Here is a 7,841-nt window from a genome sequence, read left to right as displayed (position 1 = left end):
GAAGAAATCGTCACTCCGATTGGGCGCCCCCTGCACTGATGGATGCGGGTGGGGATCAATGCTTTCTTGTTGGAAGGTTGCTTGTCACCGCTCCGTGAGGAAAAAGTTATCAGATCCTCGTCCAATGGAAAGGTTATCCGAAGAGTTTCGACTCTTGGGAACCGATCGATACCCTTCGTATTGATGTGCCCGCCTTGGTGGCTGCCTATGAAAAGGAGCACCAACTGAGGCCTATTTGCTAGTCTCAAATAGACTAGCAGAAGCAGCGTTGTGAGAAGAAACAGAGGGTACATAACCGCGCATGATTTCTTTCACACGCAAGCGGGCGAATTTAATTTGTTGCGACCGCTGTGTCATCGCATCGGAATGCGGATGAATGCGGCGCAAGAATTCCGCCTTGTATTGGTCGGGCGTTTCATTTGAACGCAACACGGCCGGGATCGGGAGAATACGCTCAAGCGATTTTCCCTGAGCCTTCCATGGTTAAAGACGCCATAATAATTAAATGCGTCAAGAAGAGCGCGCTCTAGGAGCGACGCTCTTGGCCCGTTTAAACGAGGCCATACAGATGAACGGGGCATCGGTGATATGCCACCCGTCACATAGCCACGTTCAAAATGACTGGCTTGTGACACCGACTGAGAACGTTCACGTGTCGTCGGCGGAGCTTAAGGCTCTGAATCCTCGATGTCAGAACCATTATGGATAATGGTCTGAGCATAAGGTGTTATGGTTTAATCCAACGAAGAAGCGGGTGGGCCTTAATGGGTAGCGCTATCATTAATAGTCGCTGCACTATCTAACGCAGACGACGAGACAGCATTCGTAAATATTCTGTCACCATGTTGTGAGCCATGAGAGACGTTTGGATGGGCAACAATGCGCCATCATCCTTCCTCATGATCTCGTTGTCCGCATCACTACTATGAGGTGACGTCAACGATGCCGACTCGTTGTAGTCGACAATGAGCAACGGATCATCATCTCACTGGTAAAGTGGGATGGATCCTTAAGCCACGTTAACGCGATAGCAGCAGTAGCTGTCGGCGTTTCGACTAAGGCATTGGAGACGCTGCCGGCGGGTTAACGCGGCCATTGCGCTTAGCGCGTGATTGAGTGGGTGTCGTTGCAGACGACCCACCAGTGTTGCTCCTTTTAGGTGGCATATTATGCTCCGTGTACGACACAGATAGAAGAGTGAAAGAGAGAACCAAGCCACGCGTAAAGTAGATCGCTACTTCTGTCCTCTTTGGCGAATTTCAAAATGTAAATTTGTTCTTAAAGGGGGGGAGTAGTCAAACTTCAACGCTTATGTGCTTGTGCACAGCCGTCGGTGTCTAACGCCACAGTGTGATGGGTACTTACACTGAGGTCTTGTGCAGTCGTGCAAACGGCCGATCCACAAGTGAGGCCATCACACTCACTCGTAGGACATCCACACGCTTGTGGAAGCTCCCAGACGTTCATCAGATGGTCATTTGATGAACGATAGGCAGGTATCGTCACGACTAAATGATGCCAATTTATGCAGGGCTCGAACTTTTTGAGCATGATAAACCATGGATGACATCAAATTTGTCGTCCAAATTCAGTCCGATGAATTCATCATCGTACTGTTACCCGTTAACCTGTATTAAATACCAACCACACGTGTCTTTACTGTTACAGGTGCGCCTGTTGCTAGGAGCACTGTCATCCTCGCTAGATAAATATCGCACTTAATAAGTTTGAGTCTGCGATCTTCTAACGATTGGTGTCGAATTAAATATTTTGACGCCCTAAAACCAACTAGGGACTTAAGTGGCAACTTATTTGACACATTTATTTGCAAGGTGATGAGGTTGGTCTCATCACCTGGGGCAGTTAGTTATGTTGACCTTCATAAACCGCTTCTTTACCAAATTCTGTTTTCAAGAAAAATTACAAATTGCTGGCAATTGTAGGATGTGCTTAGTTGAAAATGACAAGCTCCAGAGTGGACGAAAGCTTGTTGAGGGCTGAAGTCCTCCTATTTTGCTACATAGATCGCTTGGTCTAGCGTCTCGCGTTCAAGCTGGAACAGTGGGGTATTAACAGGACCGTCTGCAAAAACTTTAATAAACACAGTTACCTGTGTTTGTTCATCTGTTGGATGAATCACGATACAACTAATTATAGATCTGTATTTTGGGCATAAGCGTGAAGGTCACGCTTGCCCTACTTAAGAAAATCCTGGACCACAGCTCGAGCCCTGAATTCGGCACGTGGCGGCTCAAATGTTTACCTTGCGCTGGGTCTGGAAGCCATCATACGACCTAAAAACCAATGGGTTGTAAGCTTAAACCCTAAGGTTCAATATTTGGCACGTCTAGCTAAGATAGACGTTCCAAATTTCACTTTTGTCGCATTATCATTGACGCGGCGAGCTTCAATGGCGACTCTCTTCGACTGCCTTAAACTTTAAGATTTCGATCTTAAGGCTTTCGGTTCGACGCGGAAGCGTTGGTCCGCTAGCAGCCTGTAATTGCTGTCTCAGCAGTTCCAAATGTCGAGCTCTCAGTTCTCTGAACAACTCTGCGTGTTGAGAGCCTTGCTGGTAAAGCAAGGCTACTTTTTCTTCGCCGTTGAGTCCATGTTGTATGAACTCGGCTATGGCCGCATGCTGTTCAGCTATGTTCAAAGTGAACAGCATGGCGCCAACGGCTGTCCCACCTACGACCAAACTCATGCGTTTGTCCGCTCTCCATTCACGGTCGCTCAAATGAGTGAACAAATGTTGCGTGATAGCATTCTTGAGGGGCTTGCTAGCTCCTTTCCTCTTCATCCAACATGTTCATGTTGGATGGAACGTGCGTAGGCAACTGAACGGCCTTCGAAGTGCTACCAGGTCTAACGGGGCACTTCTTGCTAGTAACTGATAACAGTACTAGTCAACCTACACTAATTACAGTAAAGGTGATGACTATTTCACGTACACGTCGTGCAGAGGAAGATTCTAAGCAGCTAAGAACAGTTAGCTACTAAAGATAAAATTTAAGGCTTAACAATAGAGAAAAAGTAAACTGTATTAGTATATTTGGTTATTCATAACAATCTTCTAATTACAGGCCTTAATATATCAATAACTAATTATGCAATGCGCTTCCTTGCGCGACGCCTAATCGTGTCTTGTAACGATTGGCGGGGTTGATTTAAGCTGAAATCAACCAAATAATAGAACCAATGTCTTATCAAGTCAATATTACCAAATTTGGTGAATTTGGCACAACTAACTCAACATTAATAAGATTTAATTATTTTGTGCTTCTTTATTTATTTCCTCTCATAGAAAATAATAATTATATATTATACCTCCTATAGGAAAAAATATTTTTTATAACGGGACACCCGTTACACTAATTGATTGTGGAGCGTTTAGCAATTTCATTCGATATAAGACTGAGGCTCAATCGGCTCGGGGCGATATACCTCTAACGAGGATGACAGTGCGCTTGAGTCTTGTGCAGTCGTACTAGACTGCACAAGACCTCGGTATAACTACCCATCACACTGTGGAGTTAGATTCCGACGGCTGTGCAAACGACATGCAGTGTCGAAGTTCGACCACTCGATTAAGTCGGGTGGATTGAAACATGAATGCTTGTTCAGAAAGCAACATCCAAGAAAATTTGATACGCATGTCGATAGGAGACGGTGCAAAAAATAAAAAAATTGACTGGGAAAGTCGATCGTGGAGGATCTCGCTGTGGTTGCGCAACCATAATTTGACGCCGTTGGGGGAATGCTTCATAAATGTGTAAGGAAGACGTCCCAAAATGTTTGAGGAATAAGAACCAAGAAACTTGTTCAAAGGGTCCCAGGAACCTTAAGAAATAAGTTTAAATGATAAAACTGAGATGTTAAATGTCTTGGGGAACAACAGATCAAGTGAAGGCGCTTGTGCACCGATCTGATTACGCCTCCAAAATTAATTTTTCGAAGATAAGTCATTTGCCAACGCTTGAGCCGAAACGGTTTCTGCGTGCTCTGCGTAATGGCAAAGTCAATCAGGTCTGTGTAATTATCACAGACGACAAGTACGTGGCCGATATTCGGTCGGCAATAGTATTTCCTGAAAGCGAACGGGTTCTCAGCAGCTCATCGATGGACGAAAGTGTCCTTTGCGAAAATACTCGAATTGAACGTTTCAAGTCTCAATCCTGGGAGTCTTAAGGATTTGATCGAATCCAAGGATAAATTCCCAGAATCCGTAACGTGCGAGTTGCCTAAGGACAAAAGCACTCGACACGAAACCGATCAATAAACATGTTCGAAATACTGTAATATGAAGCATGGACCATTGTGGACAAGTACTAGCGACCGACAAATTTTTGCCGACACCTTAGCTGAGGGCCATGTGAGCATGTTGACCTCCCCATATAACTCTCCGACCTTCTCTGTGCGGAAAGCAACAGGAGCGTGGCGGATTGTACATGCGTTCAACAAATTGAACGCTACAACGGCAGCGGCTCAAACGCCGATACCACGAAAAGACGTAATCATTGATGGCATGTCAAAGGGTACTTTTTTGTCATAGGATCCGATGGATGGATTCTACCAGATCATAATGTGTAAACAGGATATTCCTTTCTCAGCAGTAAATTCTGTACGCATTTAAATTGACAAATTTAGTCGATTTGCTTCTCCTTTTTCGGTCACGACAATAATCTTGCTTTTTAATTTTTTTGGTGACGGCCAAACTAAATCGCGTTGAACTTAGCATTTCAACAGTACCCAGTTACTGACATTAATTAAATTTACAGACTATTCTTGTGCATGTGCACGCCGTTGTATAGAGTATGTGGCGAATGATGCCACGACATTTCTTAACAAGTTTATTTTAATTGTTTACAGTACTTGGTAGAGCCATCCGCACCTCAATATTGCTTTCATGCAGTGTGTGAGAGGCTTACTCACTTCAATGAACTCGAAATGAAATTGGTCGAACTTATGAGTTTGGCTGTAGGCGGGCCAGCGGAAGGCGCAATGTGTACGCTTTACAAAAAGACGAACAACATGCGTCCATCGCCGAGGTGATATCGACGTGGCCAGAAAAAAAGTACCCTTGCCTCACCAGCAAGGCTCTTAACACGCAGAAGTGTTAAGACAACAGGGCGCTCAACAGTGTGACAGCAGTATTTGCATGCTGCTAGCGGACCGACCCTTCCGCGTCGATCCGAAAGCTTAAAGATTGAAATCTTTAAGTCGAAGGCCGACGAGGGCGACTTCCTAATAAGATTAAACGTCGAATTAGACGATGCCATTTAAAGCTCGCCGCACAGTGATTATGTGACGAAAGCGAACTTTGGCATGTTCAACTTAGCCCGACGTGCCAAATCTTGGACTTTAGAGCTCAAACATCACGATACATTGATTTTGGGTCATATGAGGTCTTCAAAGCCCGGTTCAGGCAAACATTTGAGCTGTCAGTGCTGAATTCAGGGTTCGAGCAGAGCTCCTGTATTTAAAGCAGGGCAGGCGTGGTTTTCACGCATATGCCCAACATGCGATACTTGTAAGTTCTATCGTGAGTCATCCAGTTAATAAACAAAGATCCTGCAGATGGTCCTGTCAAAACCCACCTGTTTCGGCTTGAATTAGAGACGCTAGATCAAACGATCTCTGTAGCAGAACAGGAGGATTTAGCTTGGAAAAGGCTTTTGTCCACTCTGAGACTTATTTTTGGCCACGTATGCGACAAGAAAGCGGAGGTCCAAAACCAATGGACCTTTCGTATGTAGAGAGCGAAAAAAACCTTCGACATTTCTTATAGCAGCTAAAATGTAGGTGGGCGGTACTATAGTGGCCACGCTCTACTTAAGCACTCACCTTCTAGCACAGTGAGGTAGTTGGCGGTCGCCTAACCGACCTCACCCAGCGAACTAAGTACCTTAGTACAAGTGTCGTAACGGAAGAAGTACTCCGGCTTCACGTGCGCACTTGTTAACGAGGAAGTAGTTCTAAGACTGATTTATAAGTCAAATTAATATAAACCTATTATCCAATCAATGGATGCTACCTCTGTAGATGTGCACCCCTACATGCATGCGTATTATTCTGAATACCTCGGATTACGAATGACGCTAGCCGTCATCCCTTCCAATGTGAATGCACCTAATATAAAACTTGATGCAGTAAGTCCCCAAAAGTCTGCGGAAAAATTAGTCCCCAAAAACCTGTGGCCAAAGTGTCCCAGGAACCTTTAGAAATAGGTTTTAATGAGAAACGTGAGGTATTTATGTCTTAGTAAACAGCGATCAAGTGTAGGCGCTTATACACTTGATGTGATAGCGCCTCCAAAGTTAACTTTGGAGATAACTCAATTGCCAACGCTAGACCGAAACGGTCTTGCGTGATCTGCGTAAGCGTAAGTAGTTCCTGAGAACGAACGGGTTTTCAGCAGCTCATCGTTGGACGAAAGTGTCCTCAATGGGAAGACTCGGATGGAACTTATTACGTCCCAATCCTGAAGTACTTGAAGACAAATCCTTTATGCAAGGATCTGATCGAATTCAAGGATATATTCCCTGAATCCGTACCGTGCGAGTTGCCTAAGGATAAAGCACTCGACACAAATTCGACCTGATACCAGGTTCGAAAACGCCACGAGATTGATCTGGAGCCGGGTACAAAGTACTGTACAACGCACCAGTGACCACTGCCTAAGGAGCTAGTGGACGCGATAGACGCATTCTTTGCAGAAAAGCACGCAGCAGGCCTAGTCCAAGAGCCGAAGTCGCCACACTCGTCGCCGACGTTTTGTGTGCGTAAACTCAATGAGAAATGGCGCATAATACATGCTTTCAACAAGCTGAATGCGGTCACAAGTCCGGCATCTATGTGTTGCAGAAGAACATGGCCGCAGCATTTTTAGCGCGCTCGACATGGTCGACGGCTATTAACAACTATCACATGAGAGAATCAGATATTCCTCTCACAGCAGTGAGAATTCCCAGTGGGATGTTGTGGGAATGATTGGTCACGCCCTTAGGAGTTTTCAACGATCCAGCTACGTTTAATAGGTTGTATACGCAGCTCTTTCGGCCGATGCGGCACTTCGCCGCAGACGAATTTCGACAATATATTCGTTCACAGCAAGGCTGAAGGGGGGGGGGTATGATGGATGTTCAGGATCATATCGAGCACCTTCGAGCGGTGTTGATGTGTATGCGCGAGAATCGACTATTTGCGAACATCAACAAGTGCCTCTTTGGGGCGGCAGCAATTCCCTTTCTGGAATTTTTCATTGGAAAGGGTGGAATCCGTGCGGATTCAGAGAAGATTCGTGCAATTGCACAATGGCCAACGCCATCATCCCGAAAGGTTTTCGCAAGTAGTTGGGCCTCGTGAACTACTTGCACAAGTACAGCGAAAATTACGCAAAGATGGCCAGGCCATCGAACAACTTGCTGAAAGACGACGCGGCCTGATCGTAGACAGAGAGAGCTAAACAAGCTTTTGAAGCGATTAAGTTGAGCCTACAGTCGGCACAAACATTGGCGTTGCCGGACGAGGGTAGTCCATTTAGTTTGGTGTGATACATCAGACTTTGCCATTGGCTGTGCTCTGTTGCAGCTGGATGCCAGTGGTAATTAGCGGGTGTTTCGTTTCAATCGCGGCAGCTTAAGGCCACTGAGAAGAATTATCCAGTGCACGACAAGGAATTTCTCGCAATAAAGTACGCCCTTGTCAAAGTTCGGGTTCACCTGCTGGGCAGTAAACCCTTTGTCGTCTATACAGACCATGACTCGTTGAGGACGGCGACTCAGTCGCCCCACTTTTCACAAGGTATGGCGCAATAATTGTCATTTTTTGCGGAATAC

The sequence above is a fragment of the Bremia lactucae genome (assembly GCF_004359215.1).
Source record: "Bremia lactucae strain SF5 chromosome Unknown BlacSF5_NotPlaced_19_SHOA01000004.1_2068294bp, whole genome shotgun sequence".
Taxonomy (NCBI): Eukaryota; Oomycota; class Peronosporomycetes; order Peronosporales; family Peronosporaceae; genus Bremia; species Bremia lactucae.
The sequence above is the reverse complement of the archived record's forward strand: the minus strand, read 5'-3'. Positions refer to the sequence as shown.